General features: G+C 31.5%; 1 protein-coding gene across 1 annotated transcript in view; it reads left to right on the forward strand.

Moving 5' to 3' along the window:
• Positions 1-12,720, forward strand: part of Lrriq3 (leucine rich repeats and IQ motif containing 3) — a 198,521-nt gene that overhangs the window by 17,254 nt on the left and 168,547 nt on the right. The gene's annotated exons all lie outside the window — the stretch shown is intronic.

A 12,720-nucleotide genomic window follows, 5' to 3' on the forward strand; every position in this document is an offset into this window, starting at 1 on the left:
TTAATTTTGATATTCCAAGTATATATGAATTCATATGCATCATTTAACAATGGGAATACATTTTGAGGAATGTCGCCATGTTTATATGTTATTAGCATTTTTGTTATTGTCTAAACATCAGAGGGTGTACTTACATAAACTAAGGTAGCAATGACATCATTAAGTGATATAATCTTATGATACCATAATTGTGTATGTAGTCTGTCATCATCATCAACCAAATGTCATTATCATTATATGGTGCATGACTATATATGCTTGGATGTTTTGAGGAAGAATAGAAAATTATTTTGAACACTGATTACAATTGAAAAGGTATATAAAATTTAAGTGATTATATATGACGAGGCCTAAAATTATGACACTGATTTTTTATAAGTAAATACAATTCTTTAAAAATTATCAATATAGTAATATTTTGTAATATTAATTTTTAAAACTTTGGGTTTTGATAATAATTTTCTCATAATGATTAAAAATATTAAACATGAGGGCATATTTAAGTTTGGTATATTAACCTGGACTCTAAAGGAAGAATTTCTTTTCTGTGGTATGATATAATCAAAGATAGAACCATACACTACCCCATCAAGGACAATAAAAAATAAATGAGGGATCAAGTTTCATTTAAGGAAGAAATGAAAAGTTGGGCAAGTTGGATAATATACAGAAGAATTTAGATTTTTTGGTGAATACAATGAAGATCATTTGAAGTTATTTGAGTAAGAAAATGGAATGGTTCTCTAATAGTATGTGCTCATAAACCAATGATATTACTAAAGTTAAAAGGCAATTATTCAATATTTTGCTAGTAGATTATAGAAGACAAGGGTGGAAAACAAATGACAGCAGTGAGATTAGTTACTCTAGACAAGAAGGGATTTATTAAGGTTTATAGAGCAGACTTCAATGCTAACAAAGTTAGTATAAAAAGTAGAGGACAGACACTTTCTGTGAAAACCATTGTAGTAGGCACTTTATGTATTTTATTCCTTCACCCTTTGACCATATATGTGCTAATCTTTTACCTAAGATAGCAAAGGGATTATTCTGGGTCTTGGGGATTCAGTGGTAAACAATACTGACAAATTTCCTGCCTTTGTCTAAGGTCAGTGGAAAGACACAGGAAATAAACATATGAGCTGAAAAAAAAAGTAAAAAAGAATTAAAGTGACCTTAGAATGTCAGATGATGTTAATTACAAACAAAATGCAAAGAAGGAACTCACAGGATGAAAGGCCTGAAGATTTGGACTAAATTAGATCAGTTGGATGGGAAAGGTCTTTCTGAAAAATATCTTGTTTATTATTCATCATGTCCTTTGATGTGGAAAGGTATTAATTTTATTTCATAGAAGAAAATGAAGCATAGTGAGATACAGGAGTCTAATTCAGCATCAGAAAAATAAGCAAGTCATAAAGTTGGAATATCAACAAGTCTTAGTTTCACATTTCTTCCATCAATGCCTCATAAATGTTAGTGCAAAGATTTGATGAGAAATTTTTAATGGATTGATGTGTGAAAAAAAGAAATAAGGAAATACACCTCTAAAATTTTGAAACTGTGTAACTGACACACAAAAAAATTAGTATCCAGATAGGGGAACATTTAAAAAAGGTTGTAATAGAAAGATGAGTTTGTTCTGGACTTTTTTTGTTGGCAGCATATCTATTAGGCACTAGAAAAAATGAACTAAAATTTAGAAATAGTGTTCTAGGCTTGAGGTGTATGTCCAATAGTCATTTGCTTGAAGACAAAGTTGAAACCAAGCTCTTTTGGGAAAATATAGGGATCAATGAAGACTAAGAACCCAGGACAAGCCCTTGAGAGTCAATTTGTATGTAGAAAGCAGTGGAACAAATGAAGATAAAAGGGAATTGATCCAGGGAGGTGAGAGTAAAAGGGAGACACGGCCACTATCATCACTTAAACTAAGGGGACAAAAGTGGTTAAAAAATGAAGAAAGTGTCTAAAGGATCAAAAAGAAAATTAGCACTAAAAGAAATGTATAATGAGAGGCTTTTTGATGGCAAAGAGTTTTTTTTTAATCATTGGAATTTCAGTAGTTTGCAGATGCCATTATGAAATTGTAGTGGATAACTGATTGCCAATTATAAAAGCTTTTCTCAGAAATTTTTTGACAAAGGAAAGATAAAGCCTAAATGATAGGAAATAGGATAAATTGAAGATTTTTAAAAAGTGAGATGTTACTAAGTTCAACTTATTTTTAAGCTGAGGAAAATATTTTAAGAAGAAAAAGATTGAAAATTTCAGAAATGAAGTGAAAAATGAAGAAAACCACTACTGAAAAAGTATGAATGGAAAACAACACAAATACAACAAACCTAAAAGAGATATAGTACACAAAATGCTGGCAGACTTTTTTTGAGTTGTAGAGATGTAAAAAACTATTTTAATATCAGCTTTTTAGTTTATCTATGAATTTCAGTTTGTTCTGCTGTAAGCAATGTTCTTTTGATTATTCTTTGATGATTGAGAAACTTTATAGCAATATCAATAAATTTTGAGAGGGAATAAATGTAAATCTATGGGAATAGATGTTTATTCAGTAATGTTTGAAATATATATCTTAAGATTTCATTGTACTTATTAATGAATGTAAGAATATTATGAAAACTGAAAATAATAACCTTTTAAGTGTTCATACAATTATTTCTCTAAGGATTAGCACTTTTTTTAGTAAAGAATGGATGAGGAAATTCAAGAAGAATGTTTATTCTGAAAAAAAACAATTTAGTAGTATAGTTATAGCTTGTGCCTTATAAAACAATTAAAAAATTGATAAGCATCTTGTTTATTCTTAATTGGGAGATAAAATGATTTCTAGTTCTTTTTGTGGGTACAGTTGTATAATATTTATATTTTATAGATGAAGAAACATAGGGTATCCTTTTATATGAAATAAAAGTAACTTTAGAAATTCAAAATGTTTATATATCTAAAAATTTATAATAGAGAGATATATATTTATATTTTTATCTCTATAATCATTTTAAATATGGAAGTGATCTGGGAAATAGCTAATTTTATCAATTGGGATTGCTTTTGTCTGCATATAATAAAAGGCCAACTAATCAAGTATTGTATTTTTATCATGTAATATGTATTTAAAGACAGGTAGTTCTCTGTGTAGTTAATTGTTTAGGAAATCATGAAGGAACACAGCTTAGTCTATCTTCTGCCTCTGCCATTTAGCTAGTGGGCATTTACTATTATGGGCAGTGAGATTTTACATTCTAGCATGTGGCAGAAAGAAGGGGAATAGTGAGATCAAAAAGCTCTTGTCAGCTAAGTCTTCCATTTTGTATTAGAAAAATAATAACTCCTGCAAATGTCTTACCTGATAAACTTCCACTTCTGAAAGTGACTCAGGTGGCTACCACTTGATTGAAGGGAATTTGTTTCAATGAGTATTTTTAAATATGTACCTTTACTTTTAAACAAAACTTATATTCTATTAATGAGGATAGAAAGTATAATAGATTCTTTGAAGGCAGATAACACTTTCCATCATATAGAGAAATATAAATGATAATTCATTACAGGGATGGCAATTTAAGGTAGAGGTTTTTAGTTCAAGCAATTGGCATTCATTTGTTTTATTTTCAATGAAAATATCAAAAGATATAAAAATGCATATGTATGCAAGTACTAAATAGATATTTAATGTAAACTCATAATTCACTTTATACAGTAATATGTATTAAATAATATTTACGAAATTTTAAATGTTTTTAATTTCCAAAAAATTAGAGATTAAAAAAGTCTAAATGAAACAAATTATAAGTAAAAGTATCAAAAGTAAGACTTTTTATAAAATTATTACATCTTTACATTTATGGATGAAACCTGAATTATAAAAAAGTAAATAAATATAAATTTATTATAAATAAATGTAAAAGCCATATTCAAAATGATTAACAAGACTGAGTTTGAACAAAAAAGTAATACATAAAAAGTAAATGTAAAATTCTAAACAAGTATATTTTAGAATAAAATGAAAGACTTGTTCTCAAACAATGTAGAATTTAATATATAAAACATGATATTGCATAAAGAGGATCTCTTTCAACTGACATAAAAAGTAACAGCCATAATAAAGATATTTTTATTCTGAATATTAATGTACAAAACAATGCAAATATATATACCATAAATACTTTTGTAAATATAAGAATAAATTGATAGAAAAATGACAATAGAGGGAAAACATAATACCTTATCTCAACATTGCTAATCATCAAGGAAATGCAAATCAACCAATGATATCACCTCTTATCTCTAATTGTAAATACTGTTAAAAATATAAATACTGTAGAAATTGAGATCCTGTTCACTGTTTGTAGAAAGTAAATCATTATAGAAAACATCATGGAAGTTCCTCAGCAAAGTAAAACTATTGGTACCATATAATCCCTTTTCTGGGTATATATCCAAAGAAGTTGAAATGAGGGTCTCAAAGGGATATTTTTACTCCCATGTCCATGTAGCATTATTTTTAATACCAAAATGTGGAAACCACCAAAATGTCCATGGAGAGAAAAATGCATAAAGAAAGTGTGTTATACAATTAAATATTATTCAGTCTTTAAAAAGGAAATTATCCCATTTGATGACAAGAACAGATCTAAAAGACATCATGCTACATGAAATTATTCAGTCACAGAAAAGCAAATACTGAATAATGCTCATTTGAAGCATCTAACATAGTCAAACAAATAATAGAACATATTAGAACTAGATAACATGTGTACTAAGGGTTGATGGGGGAGGGTTTGGGAGTTTTTTTAATGTCATAAATTTTTAATTATATAACATGAGTAAATTTTTGAAAATCATTGTATAACATAGTGCCTATAGTTTCCAATAATGTATTATGCACTTATGAGGAAAAAAATCTCATGTTAAGTGTTTTTACCACAAGAAAACAAAAAGAAAACAGCAAAACAAAAACAAAACAATAACACAAGGGGAGTTTGGGAGGCGATGGATAATATGTTTATTATTTTTATTGTGGTGATGGTAACACAAATTTGTATATATGTGCAAACTCACCAAATTGTATACCGTTTTTATGTTCACTTTTTGGGGGATACCAATTATACCTCAAAAAAATCCATTAAGAGGAAAAATAAGTATATATAAGTTTATGTAAATCTAAATGGAATTCTAAAATTTTTTAAGGAATATAGGAAATCAGGAATAAAAACCAAAAAAATAGAAGAATCAAGAAAAAAACAAAAAAGGTAGGCTTAAGCACTAATCTATCAATAGTTACTTTGCAGGTTAAATTAATGGTCTAAAAACAGTAATTATAAGATTGGCAGAGTGAATGTAAAAATATGACTCAACTATATGCTGTCTACAAGAAACTTTTTAAACATAATCCCAAAGGCAGGTGGAAAATAAAATGACAGAGAAAGATATATTATACAAAAATTAATTGAAGGAAAGTAGAAATGAGTGGTATCTTAATATCTGATGATGTAGTCTTTGGAGCAAAGAAAATTACCATAGGTATAGAGGAAAATTATATAACAATAAGAGTTTCAACCTACAAAGACCTCTATCCTAAATATAAATGTATTACACAACAAGGCTACATAATATGTGAAGGAAAAAAACTGAAATGAGAAATTAATTATTGCAGTTGGAGATATTTATACTCCTCTTTCAAGAACTAGTGAAATTGGACAGAACAGCTAGACATAATATCAGAAGGATATAGAAAAACTGGGCAAACAACCCCATCAACCAATAAGAACTAACTGATATATTATGCTACATCTAACAATAGCAAAATATACATTCTCTTCAAGTGCCCATGGAAGTACATATAGACCATATCCTGGTCTATAAAACAAATCTTAACAAGCTTAGAAGAATCTAAATCATACAAAGTGTGTTCACGAGGGACAGAGATGAGGGCAAAATCTTCAAACTCCAGAAATAAAGCAATATACTTCTAGTAAATATACTGATCAAAGGAAAAGTCTTAAAGAATTTTAAAAAATACATTAACTGGATGAAAATATAAATATGAAATATTGAAATTTGTGGGACACAGCTAAAGGAATACTGAGATGAAAATGCATAGTACTAAAATGGAAAAGAATATTTCAAGTCTTCAAATTGATGATCTATCTTCCTTACTAAATAACTAGAAAAATGAAGGAGAAATAGATATCAATAAAATAGTAGTGGATTCCAATATCTCACTTTCAACAATGGACAGATCAATGAGTCAGAAAATTTGTAGGCAAATAATGAAATTGAATAACATTTAAGAAAAGGATGGACTCAACAGGCATATACAGATATTTGCAGTTAACACCAGCAGAATACACATTCTTCTCTGCCCATGGAACGTTCTCTGGGATAGAATGTATCAGGCCACAAAACTAATCTTAACAAAACTTAGAAATTCTAAATCATATCAAGTATAATTTTTGTCACAGTGACATGAAACTAGAAATCAACAATAAAAGGAATTTTAAAAAATCCACAAATAGGTAAACATATTTCTGAATAACCAGTGTGTCAAAGGAGAAATCAAAATAAAATTTAAAACTATCTCGAGACAAATAACAATAGAACACAACATACCAAAACCTATATGATACAACAAAAGCAGTTCAAAGAGAAAATTTATAGCAATAAATTCCTACATTAGAAAAGAAGAAAGATTCAGGGCATGGTATTGCATGCCTATAATCCCAGCAGCTCAGAAGGCTGAGGCAGAACTGTGAGTTCAAAGGCAGCCTCAACAAAAGCAAGGCACTAAGCAACTCAGTGAGACCCTGTCTCTAAATAGGGCTGGGGATGTGGCTCAGTGGTTGAGTGCTCCTGAGTTTAATCCCTGACACTCAAAAGAAAAGAAAAAGGAGAGAATAAAGATACCAATAAGTAGCCTAAAATTATATCTCAATGGACTGGATAAACAACAAATTAAACTGAAAGTTAGCAGAACTAAGAAAACAATAAAGATCAGTATAGTAACAAATCAAAGAACAAAAAAGCCATAGGACAAAAATCAATAACACTAAGATTTGCCTTGAAAATATAAACAAATCAACAAAACCTTTCTAAGACTAAGAAAAAATGAGAATATTCAAACATAAAATAAGGAATCAAAGTGGAGACATTACAATGGAAGCCCCAGAAACAAAAAGGATGAACAAGGAGTATTATGAACAGTTGCTTGCCAGCTAACCTGATGTGGTTGCATGTATATTTTTAGAAAATTGAATCAGGAAGAAATAGGCTGAACAAGTCAATAAAGAGATTCAAGAATGATTGAGTCATCTTTTTCACACGGTAAAAAAAAGAAAAAAGTTTTCAAAGAAGAATTAATATCAATACCTCTTACACTCTTCAAAACAAAAAATAAGAAAAACAAAGTGGGAGGGAATATCTGATAACATGTGTTTTGAGACCAGCATTACCTTGATGCCTAAGTCAGACAGATACCACATGAAAATAAAATTATAAGCAAATATCTTTAATGGACATTTATGGTAAGATCCTCAGTAAAACATTAGTAAACTGAATTCAACAACACATCAAAAAGATTTTACCTAAGGATCCAGTGGAAAGAGAGAGGAAGATGGCATAATAGAGAGGTCACTTCCCTGGCAGCTCCATGGTGTGAAATCAAGAAATGCAGACAGGCAACTTTTCAGCAAGGTGAGTGAATGAACAAAAATTAGAGGGGACTTTATTGGAATTTAATACTGGGTGTTCAAAAGAGATCAGAGACTCAGGAGATCAAATATAAAATAAGGAAGAAAGTCTTAGCTCCACAACCACAGTAGTGGCTGGAGGCACAAGCCAGAATAGTCCCTCCATGAATTCAGTTAGACAATAAGGGAAATAAAGGAACCCTCATTCTCAGAAGGACTGAGGCATGTCACAATACAGAGTGTAGAGATCAGAGTCACTGTCCATCTAAAACAGTAAGGTACGCTGCACAATATTCTTGTATGGGAAAGAAGCTGCCATCTCTCCTGGTGACTTGTGGCAGACAGCAAAAGGCATCATTTTGCAGCTGTGATGCAGGAGCTGGCAGGTAGGGGAGCCAATTTCTGGCATACCCAAGTCTGGCTCAAAAACCAAGCTGGACAAACCCACACTGTGTGAGAGATAGCATGCTTAAGTGACCAGGAAAAAAATCAAGTGTGGAGAGAAGCTTACACAGGGGAATACTGGTCATGGAAACTCACCTGGTTTCCCCTCCCTCTAATCTGGCTGCTTGCCAGACCAGCAAGGAGAGCAGTGCCTGACCAGGAATTCAAAAGGGCTTCGGGGAAGAGATTGAATTTGGAGACTGAATCAGAGACCAGGAATCATGGGATCTGCCGGTGACGTAGAGAGTTAAGAACTGGCTCCTATACCACATGACTAAAAATCAAAGGAGATTCCTATGGTTCAGTCTTCCTAGAAGTGTGCTGCTTTAAAATCTCCAGACCAATTGGCATTCAGCAAAGAGACTGGAACATACCTAAGCCTAAACCCCACTTCCAGGAGTTCCCCTCCAGAATTAAACCTGTCACCCTAGCAACCACATCCTGAGTGTGGAGCGAGCATCATTCTTCAGACCCCACCTAACTACTGAGAAGGGGAGCTGAGAATCTTTTTATTTATTTATTTACTTTTTTGTAGTTGGAGATGGTCAGAATGCCTTTATTTTATTTCTTTATCTTTATTTCTTTATCTAAGGATTGAACCCAGAGCCTCACATATGCCAGAACAGCACTCTATCAATGAGCTACAGTGCCAGCCCCACTGAGAATCTTTTGGACTCCCAACTGAAACAGTTGTTCAATTTTTCATCAAGATTTTTTTCGTTTATTCTCTCATGTTTCTACCATTTTTGAAACCAGTTATTTTTCATGCATCAATTTATTGAGGAGTAGGATATCTGATTAGTATATTTCAGTTTTGTTTTGTATTCTTTTATTTTTAATTTTTTCTTTCTAGTTTTAATTTTGTTAACTTTTTATGTTATATATATATTTCTCTCACTTATGTGTTTCCCTAGATTCTCTTTTCTCCTGCTAACAACCAACCTCAATTATTCTTTCACTCTTCCTTTAAATTTTTACTTCTGTCTTCTCTCTTCCTTCCCCTTAAACTTCACATCCTATGCTACTTCTGTTCTCTCTTTGTCTATGATTTGAAATTGTAAACCATTTTGCAAACTTACTGTTTTTATTGTAGGCAATAACTGAACATATCATTTCTGCTTATTGCAACAAAACTGTAGACCTCTTAGTACGAGCTATTTGGTTTGTCTGTATATTGTTTGCATTGGTAACAGTTATTATTTTTCCCCCCTTAATGGCAAATTACTCGAAGCCTTCAGGGACACTGTAAGTCTACAAGGTAGAAATGGTACTGCCTCTGATCCATACTGCTAGATGGGTAGACACACAAACGACATTGAAAAACAAGGGAACAAATCACCTCAAACACACCAAGATGCTCCCATAATAGAATCCACTAACACCACAGTGGAAAATGTATCAGAGAAGCAGTTTAGAATGTACATAAGTAAACTGATCCATGAGGTAAATGATGATGTAAGGAGTGAAATCAGAGAGAAAATTCAGGGTGTGAAAGATTACTTCAATAAGCAAATAAATGGATGGAATTGGAGAGTATCATGTTAAGTGAAATAAGCCAATCCCCCAAAAACAAAGGCTGAATGTTTTCCCTGAAAAGTGGAGAATAATATATAATGGGGGTGGGGATTGTGGGGAGTGAGAGAAGAATGGAGGAACTTTGGATTATGTAGAAGGAAATGAGAGGGAGGTGGTTATGAAAAATGGTGGAATGAGACAGACATTATTACCCTATGTACATGTATAATTACATGAATGGTATAAATCTACATTGTGTACAACCATGGAAACAAAATGATGTACCCCATTTGTGTGCAATGAATCAAAATGTAGTCTGTAAAAAATAAAAAAAAAATTAATAAAAGAGAGATAGAGACCCTGAAAAGGAATAAAGCAGAAATCCTTGCATTGAAGGAATCAATAAACCAAATTAAAAGTTCAATGGAAAGCATGACCAACAGACTAGACCACTTGGAGTAGAGAGTTTCAGACAATGAAGACAAAAGATGTAATCTTGAAAAGAGACCATGAACAGAACTTTAAAGAAATATGTGATAACATGAAATGACCAAGGTTAAGATTTATCAGGATAAATGAAGGCATGGAGATACAAAGAGGAAGGCAAAAATTTTTCAATGGAATAATATCACAAAATTTCCCAAACCTAAAAAATGAAATGGAAAATAAAGTACAGGAGGTTTACAGGACCCCAAATATCTAAAATTACAACAGACCCACACCAAGGCACATGATTATGAAAATGCTTAACGTACAGAATAAAGATAGAATTTCATTTATTTTTTTATTTATTATTGGTACTGGGGATTGAATTCGGAGGCACTTGACCACTGAGGCATATCCACAGTCATGTATTTTTAAAAAATTTTATGTAGAGACAGGTCTCACTGTGTTGCTTAGCACTTTGCTTTTGCTGAGGCTGGCTTTGAACTCATGATCTTCCTGCCTCAGCCTCCTGAGTGGCTGGGATTACAGGTGTGTGCCACTGTATCCAGCATAGGACAGAATTTTAAAGACTGCCAGAGAAAAATGTCAGATTACATTTAGAGGGAAACCAAATCATATCTCAGCTGATTTCTCAACCCAGACTCTCAAAGCTAAGAGGCCTTGAAATAATATATATCAAGCTCTGAAAGAAAATTGATGCTGACCAAGAATCTTATATCCAGAAAAATTAAGCTTCAGATTTGAAGATGAAATAAAAGCCTTCCATGATAAACAAAAATTGAAATAATTCACAACTAAAAAACCTTCACTATGGAACATTCTCAACAAAATAATCCCTGAATATGCAATGAAAAAAAGAAAGTGAAAACCAGTGAAGGGAAGAAATACAGTAAAGGTAGAGTCAATCAAAGGAGAAAATAATTCAAATTAAAACCAGAAATAAACCAAAATGACAGGGAATTAAATTCATTTCTCAATAATAGCATTGGATGTAAAGGGCCTAAACTCATTAATCAAAAGACACAGACTGGAATATTGGATTAATAAACAAGACCCAACAATATGCTATCTCCAAGAGACACAACCATGAAGGTGAAAGGATGGGAAAAAGCATATCACTCATGTGGATCTTGTAAACAAGCAGGGGTTTCTATAATCATAACAGATAAAGTGGACATCAAGCCAAAATTAATCAGAAGGGACAAAGAAGCGTATTTTATACAGCTTAAAGGAATTATTAACTAATAGGACATAACAATCATAAATATTTATGCCCCAAAACAATGGAACATCTATGTACATCAAACCTTTCTCAATTGTAAGAATCAAAAAGATCAGGACACAATAATAGTGGATGACTTTAACACTACTGGATAGATCCTGAAAACAAAAACTAAACAAAGAAACTATAGAACTAAATAATACAATCAATAATTTAGATTTAATACAATGGAAGTATTTTATCTATCAATGTCTGAATACAATTTCTTCTCAGCAGTGCATGGATCCTTCTTTAAAATAGACCACATCTTATGCTACAAAGAAATTCTTAGCAAAAATAAAAAATAAATAGAGATAAAAATAGAGATAAATAGAAATTAAAAAATAGAGATAATACCTTGCATTATATCATATTATAATGGAATGAATTTATAAATCAATGATAAAATAAAATATAGAAGCTACTCTAACACCTAGAGACTAAATAATATAATATTCAACAACCAATAGACAGCAGAAGAAATCAGGGATGAAATAAAAAAAATACTTAAAAGTAAATGAGAATATTGACACAACATATCAAAGTCTCTGGGACACTAAGAAGGCAGTTCTAAGAAGAAAGTTCATTGCATTGAAATCATTCATTAAAAGAGTAGAAAATAGCCGATTAAGTAACCTAACATTACATTTCAAAGCCCTAAAGAAAGAAAAATCAATACTAGAAGCAATAGAAGACAGGAAATAGTTAAAATCAGAGGTGAACTGAATGAAGTTGAAACAAAAGAAACAATTCAAAAAATTGACAAAATGAAAATTTTGTTCTTTAAGAAAATAAATTGAAAAACTCTTAGTCATGCTAATGAAGAGAAGAAGAAAACTCAAATTACTAAACTTCATGATGAAAAAAGAAATATCATGACAGACACTATTGAAACATAGATGATAATCAGAAACTTTTGAAACTTATACTCCAATGAAATAGAAAATCTTGAAAACATGAACAAATTTCTGGAGACATATGATCTACCCAATGTGAATCAGGAGGACATGCACAATTTAAACAGATCAGTCTCAAGCAATACAATGGAAAATGACATCAAAAACCTGCCAATTGAGAAAAGCCCAGGACCAGATGGATTCTCAGCTGAGTTCTACAAGACCTTCAAAGAAGAATTAACACCACTACTCCCCAAATTATTCCATGAAATAGAAAAGGAGGGAGCCCTTCCAAATGAAGCTAGTATCATCCTTATACCAAAACCACATACACATCAAGGAAAGAAAACTTCAGACCAGTATCCCTGGTGAACATTGATGCAAAAATTTTCAGTAAAATTCAAGCAAATTGCATACAAGAACATATTAAAAAGATAGTGTAACATGATCAAGT

Source organism: Sciurus carolinensis, chromosome 1, assembly GCF_902686445.1.
Source record: "Sciurus carolinensis chromosome 1, mSciCar1.2, whole genome shotgun sequence".
Lineage (NCBI taxonomy): Eukaryota > Metazoa > Chordata > Mammalia > Rodentia > Sciuridae > Sciurus > Sciurus carolinensis.